The following is a 13896-nucleotide window of genomic DNA, read 5'->3' on the forward strand; positions in this document are numbered from 1 at the left end:
GTAATTCACCACATCAATAGGCTTAAAGATAAGAACATATGATTATTTCAATAGATGCAGAAAAAACATTTGATAAAATACAACACCTGTTCATGCTTAAAACACCAGAAAAAATAGGGATAGTAGGAACATACCTCAACATTGTAAAGTCTATCCATGCTAAGCCCATGACCAATATCATTTTAAATGGAGAAAATCTGAAAGCATTTTCTCTAAAAACTGGAAAAAGACAGGGATGCCTTCTTTCACCACTTTTATTCACCAACATCCTTGAAACTCTGCCCAGAGCAATAGGACAGACCAAAGAAATTAAAGGAATATGAATAGGAAAGAAGAATTCAAGCTATCACTATTTGCCAATGACATGATTCTATATTTAAGGGATCCAAAAAATTCCACAACAAAACTTCTAGAACTCTTAAATAAATTCAGGAAAGTAGCATGATATAAAATCAACATGCATAAATCTAATGCATTTCTATTCATATGTGATAAATCCTCTGAAAGAGAAATTAGGAAATCCATTCCATGCACAATAGCTTCAAAAAAAATAAATATTTGCGAATTAATCTAAAAAAAGAGGTGAAAGACCGTTACAATAGAAACTACAGAACACTAAAGTCAGAAATTAAAGGAAACCTTAGAAGATGGAAATATCTACCACGTTCTTGGAGAAGCAGTTTAATATTGTCAAAATGGCCATACTACCAAAAGCACTATACAAATTCAATGCAATTGCAATTAAAATTCCAATGACATACTTCATAGAAACAGAGAAAACAATGATAAAATTCATTTGGAAAAATAAGAGACCCAGAATAGCCAAAGTAATTCTTAGCAGGAAGAGTGAAGCAGAAGGTACCACAATACCAGACCTTCAACTGTACTACGAACAGTAATAACAAAAATGGCATGGTATTGGCACCAAAACAGACAAATAGATCAATCGTACAGAGTATAGGACACAGAGAAAAACTCACATAAATACAGTTATCACATACTAGATAAAGGTGCCAAAAACATACAATGGAGAAAAGATAGCCTCTGCAACAAATGTTGCTGGAAAACTGGAAATCCATATGCAGCAAAATGAAATTAAAACCCTATCTTTCAAACTTTACAAAACTCAACTCAAAATGGATCAAGGACCTAGGAATTAGACTAGAGACCCTACACCAAATAGAAGAAAAAGTAGGTTCAAATCTTTATCATGTCAGCTTAGGCACAGACTTCCTTAACAAGACTCCCAAAGTGCAAGAAATACAAGCAAGAATCAATAAATGGGATGAAATCAAACTAAAAGGCTTTTTGTCAGCAAAGGAAACAACAATATGAAGAGAGATCCTAAAAAGTGGGAGAAAATCTTTGCTACACACACTTCAGATAGACCACTAATCTCCAGAATTTATAAAGAACTCAAAAAACTTTACACCAAGAATATGAATAACTCAATCAATAAATAGGCTACAGAAATAAGCAGATACTTCACAGATGATCTTCAAGCAATCAATAGTTATAAGAAAAAATTGTTCAACATCTCTAGTAATAAAAGAAATGTAAGATTTCATCTCATCCCAATTAGAATGGCTGTTATCAAGAATACAGGTAGAATAGGTGTTGGCCAGGATGTGGAGAAAAAGGTACACTCAAACATTGCTGGTGAGGTTGCAAATTGGTGCAGATACTCTGAAAAACAGTATGAAGATTCCTTAGAAAACTTGGAATGGAACCACCATTTGACCAAGCTATCCCACTCCTTGGCCTATACCCAAAGGACTTAAAATAAGCATACTACAGTGATGCAGCCACATCAATGTTTATAGCAGCTCAATTCACAGTAGCTAGATTGTGGACCAACCTAAATGCCCTTGGATAGATGAATGGATAAAGAAACTGTGGTATATATACACAATTGAATACTGCTCAGTCATAAAAAATAATAAAATTATGGCATTTGCTGGTAAATGAATTGAGTTGAAAAATATCATGCTAAGTGAGATAAGCCAATCCCAAAAATCAAAAGCCAAATGATTTCTCTGATAAGTGGATGATGATATATGGGGGATATGGGAAGAATGAAGGAAGGATGGATTGTGTAGAGGGAAATGAGGGATGTGGAGCAGGTGGAGGGGAGGAAAGATAATAGAATGAGACAAACATCATTACCTTATATACATGTATGAATACACAAATGGAGTGACTCTAGTTCATGTACAACCAGAGAAATGAAAGTAGTACCCCATTTGTGTGTACAATGAATCAAAAATTAAATGAATCAATATTTTAAAAAGAGAACAATATAATAGGAAGTTAAAATAAGAGTAAGGATTTATGACCCAAATGTGCTCTTCATTAAACTAAATATATATATGATTCAGCATAAAGACTCAGACTCCAATTCAGTAATACTGAGTGAATTTCAACACATCTCTCTTATCAACAGATAGATCATCAAAAACACAATCAGCAAACACATTTCAGACATGAAAAATATAATATAAATAAAGTGGATCCAGTTGAAATTTATAGAGTAATTCCCCCAACAGCAGAATTAACTTTCTTCTCAGCTGTTCATATAACCATCTCTAAAACAGATCATATTTTAGGATGCAAACCATGTCATAGTAAACACAAAAAATTCATGTAATTCCTGGCAGCTTATCAGATCATAACAAAATAAAATTAGAAATCAATTGCAAGAAAACCATAGAAATCAAATAAATGAACATCAAACAATATACTTTACAATTATGAATGGATAATATAGGAAATTAAGGGAGAAACTTGAAAAATTTTAATATCAAGTGAGAATACGGACATAGCATACTCAAATCTTTGGGAAACTTTGAAGGCAATCGTAAAAGGTAATTTTATAGTGATGAGTACCCACATAAGATAATCACGAAGACCCCAAATAAACAACCCAATGGTGAATATCAACAATTAAGAAAGACAAGAACAAATTTTCTATTTCCAATATCAATATCTATTCCAATATCAGTAGAGGGAAGGAAATGAGATGAGTCAAAATTAATTTGAGAATAAATAATAATACAAAGAATCAATGAAACAAAGAGTTGATTTTATGAAATGACAAAAAGATATGTCTTCAGCCAAACTAACCAAAAAATTAAAATTGATAAAATGAGAAATGAAAAAGGAGATAGCACAACAAACATTTCTGAAATCCAGAGGTTCATTAGGGACTATTTGAAAACTCATATACTAATAAAATGAAATTTCAAAAAGTAATGAATAGATTTCTAGACACATATACCTATCGAAATTGAGCCAATAAGACATAGGAAGCATAAATGATGCTGAAAAAACTGAATAGTCATATTCAGAAGAATGAAATCAGATCTCTATCTGATCTATCTCTATCTCTCATGCTGCCCAAAAGTTAAATCAGAATGGATCAAAGGCCTAGGAATTAGACCAGAAACTCTGCAAACGCTGGAAGAAAATGTAGACTCAACACTCCAACATGTTGGCATGGGCATAAATTTTCTTAACCAGACTCCTAAAGCCCAAAAAAATCAACCAAAACTCAATAAGTGGAACCATATCATATTAAGAAGCTTCTGTACAGCAAAGGAAACAATGAAGAGCAAGAAGAAAGAGCCTGTAAAAGGGAGAAGTTCTCTGTCACATACCCCTTAGAGAGGTAATACCCAGACTATATAAAGAACTCAAAAAAAATTACCACCAAAATAACCAAATAACCTAATTAATAAATGGACAAAAGAACTAAAAAGACACTCCTCAAGAGGAGAAACACAAATGCCCAACAAATACACGAAAAAATGTTCAATATCTCCACCAATCAGGGAAGTGCAATGGGGTAGAAAAGAAGCCACAGAGACCAACCCACCCAAACATAATTACCTGATATCTGGCAGAGTGACCGAAACTCTAGGGGGAAAGACAGCCTTTTTAAAAAATGGGGCTGGGAAAATTGGATATTCGTATGTAGAAGAATGAAACTAGTTTCCTAAATCGCAGCTCTCACACAATTCAACTCAAAACAAATCAAGACCTAGGAATTGGACCAGGAACACTAAATTGCTAGAAGAAAACTTAGGGAAATATTCCAACATACTGGAACATAAAAGAATGCCTAAAAAATAGACGAGAGAATCACTACAATATTATAAAAATGTGTGTTGTGGGTTATAAAGCAACTTGGATACTTGAAGAAACATTATGAGTATCTTTCCATTGATAGGTATTTTGGAAGTAAGGACTCTCAAAGTCTTTATAAGTAAAATTTGAAAGTGCTAAAACGTAGCTCTAGTGCCCAAAACCAAAGCTTGAAACTTTACCATAAAATCGGTTACAACTTTTGAAGATAAGTTAATTGGTTGCACAGTTAGGTACTGTGGAATTAATATGTTGAGAATTCAATATGAGGTGTCGTCAAAAAGCAATCGCTTTTAAGAAAACAAAATATCATTCAGACCTTTCTAACATTTCTTCTGACATGCTCAAGATCTAAACACAAAATTGGATTGTAAGTCTCATGTTATTCTATATAAGAATCAGTATTAAACTAGATATACTCAAAAACAACAGATCATATAGTTTTGATCCAGTTCTAACACTAAATTTTTTATATTTCTACTAGTGAATTAGAGTTATTCACAATATTGGGGTCCTTTTCCACATGATCATACCTGCTCCACTTCAGTCTCCATTATTACTCTTCTCCCTCTCCCTTCCCTCTGCTTGTTTTCTTTCCTCTATTTTACTTGTCTTCCTTCCATTTTTTATGATCTCTAAAAATTATACACACATACACACGCACCTACTAATTTAAGTATATATTTTATATTTATGAATATATTTATATACTTATAAAACTAATTTAAATATATATTCAATATGTATAAATACATATTTTGTAATACATATTTTATACCAAATATTTATACATATAACTATAAATATTTTACATTTGTATATTTAAATTAATTTTTAAAGTACTCATATCTATATCTATTTTATGTAGATAGATAGATGAAATTCACTGGGGTATATTTATATATGTACATGTCTTCATTTACTCAATTTCATTCCACTGTTCCTCTTTTCCCATGCCTCTCCCTCCCCATTAATCCCTTTCCTCTGCTCCACTGATCTACCTTCTATTTTCCCCCAACTTTTATTTCATTTTGATTTAACTTCCACATATAAGAGAAAAATTTTGACATATTTAGTTTGAAAATTTTCTGTGTTACTTAAAATTCTCAGATTTCTAACCAATTGCCAGGAAATGTTATTTTTTACATGCTAGTAACAAACTAAAAATTACATAAAATTCTATAATACTAAATAACAACTTTAACCATATTGATTAATTAAGGTAGTCTTTATTTTTTACATACTGAGAAATTTGATGTCATCTCTTTTGAAACAAAGCCCTATAATACTTGTGTCTGAAGCATACCATAAACTGGTTATACTTCTGAGAGTTTTCCTCAATTACCTTCATTCCTGGGCTACTTATGTATGTATGAACTTTTAGGCCTACGGAGATTACTTCTTCCAGAATTGCGAGTGATATCAAAACTCTGAAAAATCAGGACTACCAACAACTACATACAAAATCTCAGGATAAATAATATTGAGAGAAGTGAAGGAGATACAGAGAAATGTTTTATTTTTACTAGACTAATTCATGTTTCTGGGATATATGTGCTTAGTATTTTCTCACCTAACTAACTTTTTTTTTTTTTTTTTTTATTGTAAACAAATGGGATACATGTTGTTTCTCTGTTTGTACATGGCGTAAAGGCATACCATTTGTGTAATCATAAATTTACATAGAGTAATGTTGTTTGATTCATTCTGTTATTTTTTCCCTTCCCCCCACCCCTCCCACCCCTCTTTACCCTCTATACAGTACTTCCTTCCTCCATACTTGCCCCCCTCCCTAACCCTAACTCTAACCCTAACACTATCCCTTCCCTCCCCCCCATTATGTGTCATCCGCCACTTATTAGTGATATCATTCGTCCTTTGGCTTTTTGAGATTGGCTTATCTCACTTAGCATGATATTCTCCAATTTCATCCATTTGCCTGCAAATGTCATAATTTTATCATTCTTTATGGCTGAGTAATATTCCATTGCATATATATACCACAGTTTCTTTATCCACTCATCAATTGAAGGGCATCTAGGGTGGTTCCACAGTCTGGCTATTGTGAATTGAGCAGCTATGAACATTGATGTGGCTGTATCTCTATAGTATGCAGATTTTAAGTCCTTTGGGTATAGGCCAAGGAGTGGGATAGCTGGGTCAAATGGAGGGTCCATTCCAAGTTTTCTAAGGAATCTCCACACTGCTTTCCAGAGTGGCTGCACTAATTTGCAGCCCCACCAGCAGTGTATGAGTGTACCTTTCTCCCCACATCCTCGCCAACACCTGTTGTTGCTCGTATTCTTGATAATCGCCATTCTAATTGGGGTGAGATGGAATCTTAGGGTGGTTTTGATTTGCATTTCTCTTATTACTAGAGATGTTGAACATTTTTCCATATGTTTGTTGATTGCTTGTAGATCTTCTTCTGTGAAGTGTCTATTCATTTCCTTAGCCCATTTGTCGACTGGATTATTTGAATTCTTGGAGTAGAGTTTTTTGAGTTCTTTATAGATTCTGGAGATTAGTGCTCTATCTGAAGTATGATTGGCAAAGATATTCTCCCACTCTGTAGGCTCTTTCTTCGCATTGCTGATAGTTTCCTTTGCTGAGAGAAAGCTTTTTAGTTTGAATCTATCCCAGTGGTTGATTCTAGCTTTTATTTCTTGTGCTATGGGAGTCCTGTTAAGGAAGTCTGATCCTAGACCAACAAGGTGAAGATTTGGACCTACTTTTTCCTCTATAATCTGCAGGGTCTCTGGTCTGATTCCGAGGTCCTTAATCCATTTTGAGTTTAGTTTCGAGCATGGTGAGAGATATGGGTTTAGTTTCATTCTGTTGCATATGGATTTCCAATTCTCCCAGCACCATTTGTTGAAGAGGCTATCTTTTCTCCATTGCATATTTTTGGCCCCTTTGACTAGTATGAGAAAATTGTATTTATTTGGGTTTGTGTCCATGTCCTCTATTCTGTACCATTGATCTACTTTTCTATTTTGGTACCAATACCATGCCGTTTTTGTTACTATTGCTTTGTAGTAGAGTTGAAGATCTGGTATTGCAATACCCCCTGTTTCACTCTTCCTGCTATGGATTGCTTTAACTATTCTGGGTTTCTTATTCTTCCAGATGAATTTCATAATTGCTTGCTCTATTTCTGTAAGGTACATCATTGGGATTTTAATTGGAATTGCATTGAATTTGTATAGCACTTTAGGTAGTATGGCCATTTTGACAATATTAATTCTTCCTATCCAAGAACATGGAAGATCTTTCCATCTTCTAAGGTGTTCTTTAATTTCTTTCTTTAGTGTTGTATAGTTCTCATTGTAGAGGTCTTTCACCTCTTTTGTGAGATTGATTCCCAAGTATTTTATTTTTTTCGAGGCTATTGTGAATGGGGTAGTTTTCCTAATTTCTCTTTCTGAAGATTCATCATTTATGTATAAAAATGCGTTGGATTTATGGGCATTGATCTTGTAACCTGCTACTTTACTGAAATCACTTATGAGTTCTAAGAGTTTTCTGGTGGAATTTCCAGGTTCCTGTAAATATATAATCATGTCATCAGCGAACAGGGATAGTTTGAGTTCTTCTTTTCCAATTCGTATCCCTTTAATTTCTTTGGTTTGTCTAATTGCTCTGGCCAGAGTCTCAAGAACGATGTTGAATAGAAGTGGTGAAAGAGGGCATCCCTGCCTTGTTCCAGTTTTTAGGGGGAATGCTTTCAGTTTTTCACCATTTAGAATGATATTAGCCATGGGCTAGCATAAATGGCCTTTACAATGTTAAGGAATGTTCCCACTATCCCTATTTTTTCTAGTGTTTTGAGCATGAAGTGGTGCTGTATTTTATCAAATGCTTTTTCTGCATCTATTGAAATAATCATGTGATTCTTGACTTTAAGTCTATTAATATGGTGAATTACGTTTATTGATTTCCTGATGTTGAACCAACCTTGCATCCCTGGGATGAAACCCACTTGATCATGGTGCACTATCTTTTTAATATGTTTTTGTATGCGATTTGCTAAAATTTTGTTGAGAATTTTTGCGTCGATGTTCATTAAGGATATTGGTCTGAAATTTTCTTTCCTTGATGAGTCTCTGTCTGATTTAGGTATCAGTGTGATATTGGCTTCATAGAATGAGTTTGGGAGGGTTCCCTCCTCTTCTATTTTATGGAATACTTTGAGAAGTATTGGAATGAGCTCTTCTTTAAAGGTTTTGTAGAACTCGGCTGAGAACCCATCTGGTCCTGGACTTTTCTTTGTTGGTAGGCTTTTGATGACTTCTTCTATTTCATTACTTGATATTGGTCTATTTAAATTGTTTATGTCCTCCTCGTTCAGTTTAGGCAATTCATATGTCTCTAGAAACCTGTTGATGTCTTCGAAATTTTCTATTTTGTTGGAGTATAGATTTTCAAAATAGCTTCTAATTATGTTTTGTATTTCAATCCTGTCTGTTGTGATATTTCCTTGTTCATTCCGAATTTTAGTGATTTGGGTTTTCTCTTGTCTTCTCTTTGTTAGTGTGGCTAAAGGTTTATCAATTTTGTTTATTTTTTTGAAGAACCAACTATTTATTTTGTCAATTTTTTGTATTGTTTCTTTTGTTTCAATTTCATTGATTTCAGCTCTGAGTTTAACTATTTCCTGTCTTCTACTACTTTTGGTGCTGTTCTGTTCTTCTTTTTCTAGGGCTTTGAGCTGTAGTGTTAGGTTGTTTATTTGTTGAGTTTTACTTCTTTTATTAAATGCGCTCCATGAAATAAATTTCCCTCTAAGTACTGCTTTCATAGTGTCCCAGAGATTTTGATATGATGTTTCTTTGTTCTCATTTACCTCTAAGAATTTTTTAATTTCCTTCCTAATATCTTCTGTTATCCATTCATCATATAATAGCATATTGTTTAATCTCCAGATGTTGGAATAGTTTCTGTGTTTTACTCTTTCATTTATTTCTAACTTCAATCCATTATGATCTGATAGAATACATGCTAGTGTCTCTATCTTCTTGTATTTGCTAACATTAGCTTTGTGGCATAATATATGGTCTATTTTAGAGAAGGATCCATGTGCTGCTGAGAAGAAAGTGTATTCACTCTTGGTTGGATGGTATATTCTATAAATGTCCGTTAAGTCTAAATTATTGATTGTGTTATTGAGATCTATGGTTTCTTTGTTCAATTTTTGTCTGGAAGATCTGTCCAGTGGTGAGAGAGGCGTGTTAAAATCACCTGGTATTATTGTGTTGTGGTCTATTTGGTTTCTGAAATTGAGAAGGATTTGTTTGACATACATAGATGAGCCACTGTTTGGGGCATAGATGTTTATGATTGTTATATCTTGCTGATTTATGCTTCCCTTAAGCAGTATGAAATGACCTTCTTTATCCCTTCTGACTAACTTTGGCTTGAAGTCCACATTATCGGAAATGAGGATGGATACTCCAGCTTTTTTGCTGAGTCCATGTGCATGGTATGTTTTTCCCCATCCTTTCACCTTTAGTCTATGGGTATCTTTTTCTATAAGGTGAGTCTCTTGCAGGCAACATATTGTTGGATCTTTCTTTTTAATCCAATCTGCCAGTCTATGTCTTTTGATTGATGAATTCAGGCCATTAACATTGAGGGTTATTATTGAGATATGATTTGGTTTCCCGGTCATTTGGTTCATTTTTTAAATTTTATTTATTTATTTGTTTGACACAACTTGGTTCCTCCTTTATTTGACAATTCCTTTAGGATAATTCCTCCCTTTGCTGATTTGCTTCACTTTAAGACCAAACAACTCACCACTCGCCTTCTCCTCTGAGCAGCCGCCTGGAGCGCTAATGCAGTCACTGCGAGTCCAAAGGACCCGCCGCGCTCCTCCTCCTCCTCCTACTCCTCCGGGCAGGCCCCGGGGTTCAGAAGTGGTCAGAGTCCAAACAGCTCGCCACGCAGCCCCTTCTCTGGCAACTGCCTGTAGCTCTGGTGTAGTCACCCGAATCCAAGCGGCCGCGCTCCTCTTCCTCCTCGTCGTCCTCAGGGCAGGCCCCGGGGTTCAGAAGCGTCGTTCTGAGTCCAAACAGCTCGCCGCGCGTCTTCTCCTCTGGCAACCGCCTGTAGCTCTGGTGCAGTCACTCCGAATCCAAGTGGCCACGCTCCTCCTCCTCCTCCTCAGGGCAGGCCCCGGTGTCCTGAGTCCACAGAACTCTCCTCGCCACTCCTCCCCTGGGCAGCCGCCGGAGCCCCAGTGGTTGCTCCGAGTCCCCTAAATAACTTTTGAAAAACCCTTTCAAAGGAAAGACAATGTAATATTTGAATCATAGTGTGCTCTACCATTAATGTAAAGCATAAGCAATCCTGAAATTTCCTCTGCAAGCAAGACAATCTAAAATGTTTTTCATTTTCTCAAGCAGGACATTCCTGAGGAACAACCAGAAAGCAACAAAACATTTTAACCCTGGTTGTAAACACACTAAAGAGGCATTTGGGAAAATCTTCAAGGAAGAATTCAGATGGTTTAACCATGGTTTGCACCTCACTACAGAGGTCCTCAGGTCTGCATAGCATAACACAGTTAGGCAAGAAGCACATCTTGCTGCCATGGGAACAATTCAATGTAACTGTTTAAAAGTTTCCAATGTTTATTCTCACTTCACATGGTGTGGTAATCTCTAAAGTTCTATCTTTGCGAAGAGAAAGAATTAGGAAGAGTCTTTTGTGGAAAGCTAAAATTCAAATAAATCTGTTAAGTGTCAATATAACAACTTAAAATAATAATTGATTTATAAAGTCATGGAATCTTTTTTTATGCCTATGATTATTGGATGTACAGTAACAATCCCTGAATCCTTCAGTTATTTATTTGTCAAAGCATCCAGCAGAATTATAGAAGTATGTTTGGGAAATATCCACTTGCATTAATTTTTAATTTTATTTTTTTGTTGGTTTATTTCAGTTTTGGTAGTAAACTTCTGAGTATATTTGATCTTCAAAGATGAGTTTCAAAATATTTGTCATACTGAGCTATTCTTAGATTTTACATACAAGGTAGAAACAATGAAGAACTTAAATTAATCAGGTAAGGATATATGGTTCATTCTTTATCTTTTACTATTTCATGCCTTCATCCATCTCCAGTTGTGATAGTTGTCAAATTATCCCTCCAATTTTAGCTTTTAGCAAGATGAGAATTTGCAGAAGAAATTTAAGTTAACTCTAGAAATTCCCTTTCCTTCTTGGAAAACACTGCTCAGCATTTTTCTCAGTGATGGTCAGACTATAGATCCATTATAATTTTAGTACAATAGTGCAATATCATGCTGATAGCATTCCCATGACAGTTTCACAACCAAGACAAGCTCTTGAAAGACATTAATTGACAGTTGGGAATTTGCCATCCCTATGGCTCAGTCAAGGAAATTAAATCACATTCTTCTTTTGTTCCCACAAAGGTCCCAAGGGTCTAAGAGTCAATCCCCTGATACACTGATTGCTCTGAGTTTTTCCTTCCAGCTATAAAACCTTTGAGTAGAAACAGGATTTTCTCTTCTGCAGCAATGACAATACCAATTAGTAAAGTAGAGTAATTTTAAGACTTTGCTTTACTGACTTGATGTCGTAGATTATAATCTAAGGTGTAGGCAAGATTTGTGCTGGTGATTTCAAGGAAACCAACAGGATCAAGTCATGCACACATGAAAGATAGATACAGAAGATGACAGACATGGATGGATGGAAATGACAGGAGTTATTCCAGTACCATTTGAGCACTAGGTAAGAATATGAAAGAAGTAACATGATAAAGACCAAAAAGTTTTGGACAATGAAAAAGGGATGGGAAAAGCAGCCCCTTTTCCCTCCACAATGCTAACTTCAAAACTAGAGTGCAGAGTTCATCCACAGCCAATAAGAGCAATATTGGAGAAGATCTTTATTTCCTTTCTTTCCATTAGTAATAAAATTAAAGCATGAATTTTTTACTTTTTATTTATTGTATCTGAGAGAAAAAAATTTCCCCCATCTCAAGTGCCTCTCTGTGCTCTCTGTGTACAAAGAGTCAACAAGTTTCATATGGAATGTATAAAGATATCTCACAATGACCTCTTGGTTTTAGTTAATGTACTAAGTCATGGAGGCACTGTATAAGACAATGAAAATTACATTTTTATCAAGAAATGAGTACAACATTCAGGTCCACACTACTCATATGTATTGTTTCCCATTCTAAAGAAATTTTAAAACTCTCTTGGAAAATTGCCATCATCCCTCAAATGGCAGTTGTCTATAGTGAAAAAATGTTCATGATTTACTATTTGACCATTGCTATTTTTGAATTCGTTGATAGTCTTAGAAAGTTTTTTTTTTCCAAGTTTAGTCACTGATTATCCTTAATGGTTTCTGAGTTGAACCTATTGTTTGAGACTAGTGTAACTGGTTAATTACTCTCTTTATGACCAATATCATGAACATTTACAAAATTTGAGTAAGTCTTAAAGACATGGAGCCAACCTGAATGCTCCAGATTTCCCTGCTGAGACTCACTGTGTTAGCTAGTCCTAGCATGTTTTTTATTAGAGGTGCATTTATAGAACATGAAACTAAGAAACAACAAAAAGAGGAAACCACAGGTGGCTCTGCTGTTATTTTTCTTCTTTTCCTTATGAGGAAGCATGAAAAAACCTATTGGCCACAAAAGGAGTGGAGGAAAAGTTAGAAAGTAGCTCTGTGTCCAAATGCACAAAGTCCAGATGATAAAATTCTTTCTATAAGCACATCTAATTGAATCTAAATATCTTGTACCCCACATGAATAATTTGAAATCTTTACAAATTTAGATAGATATTTTTCTTCCTGTATTTTCATCCATATGTATGATTGTTAGGATTGCAATTTTTATGGTTTCTAAGTCACATAAATAACTAACAGTACCCTAAAAATGCCAAGAAGAAAACTGAAGTCTCTCATTAGGCAATGAAAATTTTCTTTGGTAACAAAGATCATTTCATAGAAGTTGTCTTTCTTATATTAGTTAGGTATTTCTTCAATTATCATTTATTTACCAATTAAAATTCACCTTAGGATAAATGAGAAGAACTTGAATTTATGGTGTTACTTTTTTCTATAAAAAGGCAAATATCTGAGTGTGATAATATGAAATTGTTTTGTCTTTTATTGTGGCAGAATTTCAAATTTACAGAATAATTAGAAAAAGTGATGCAATACATTGCCATGTATCCTGTATTAAGATTGTGCATTAGTAAAACATTTTCCCTGAAAAGTTTCCCCTTATCTAGATTGTGCTTTAGTAAACTGTTCTCCATAAAAATATTTGTTCTTTCATCTAATTTATCTACCTATCTATCTATTGGTCTCTGTATCCAACTGTCTATCAATCTGTCGATCTTTTTTTGAAGCACTTGGGAATGAGTCAGAGAGGGTATGTTCCACTAACACTGGCTCTTTTTGTGTTCATTTGCAAAGAAAAAAACAACATTACTTTACATAAAATCTGTATAGTAACCAAAATTGGCAAATTTAATGGGGAGATAATGTTATCTAATCAATAGTCTATATTCAAATTTCTCCAATGGTCTCAATCATTTTTAATAGACCTTTTCATAGGATCACAATTTTAGCTATTGTGCTCATTGGTCTCCTTTGACATAAGCTAGTTCCTCAGTTGTCACACTTTTATTGACTTTGACATTTTTGAGGAATACAGGTAAGGCATTTTGTTTCTTTTGAGTTGTGTCACATTTC

The sequence above is a fragment of the Sciurus vulgaris genome (genome assembly GCF_902686455.1).
Source record: "Sciurus vulgaris genome assembly, chromosome: 7".
Classification (NCBI taxonomy): Eukaryota; Metazoa; Chordata; class Mammalia; order Rodentia; family Sciuridae; genus Sciurus; species Sciurus vulgaris.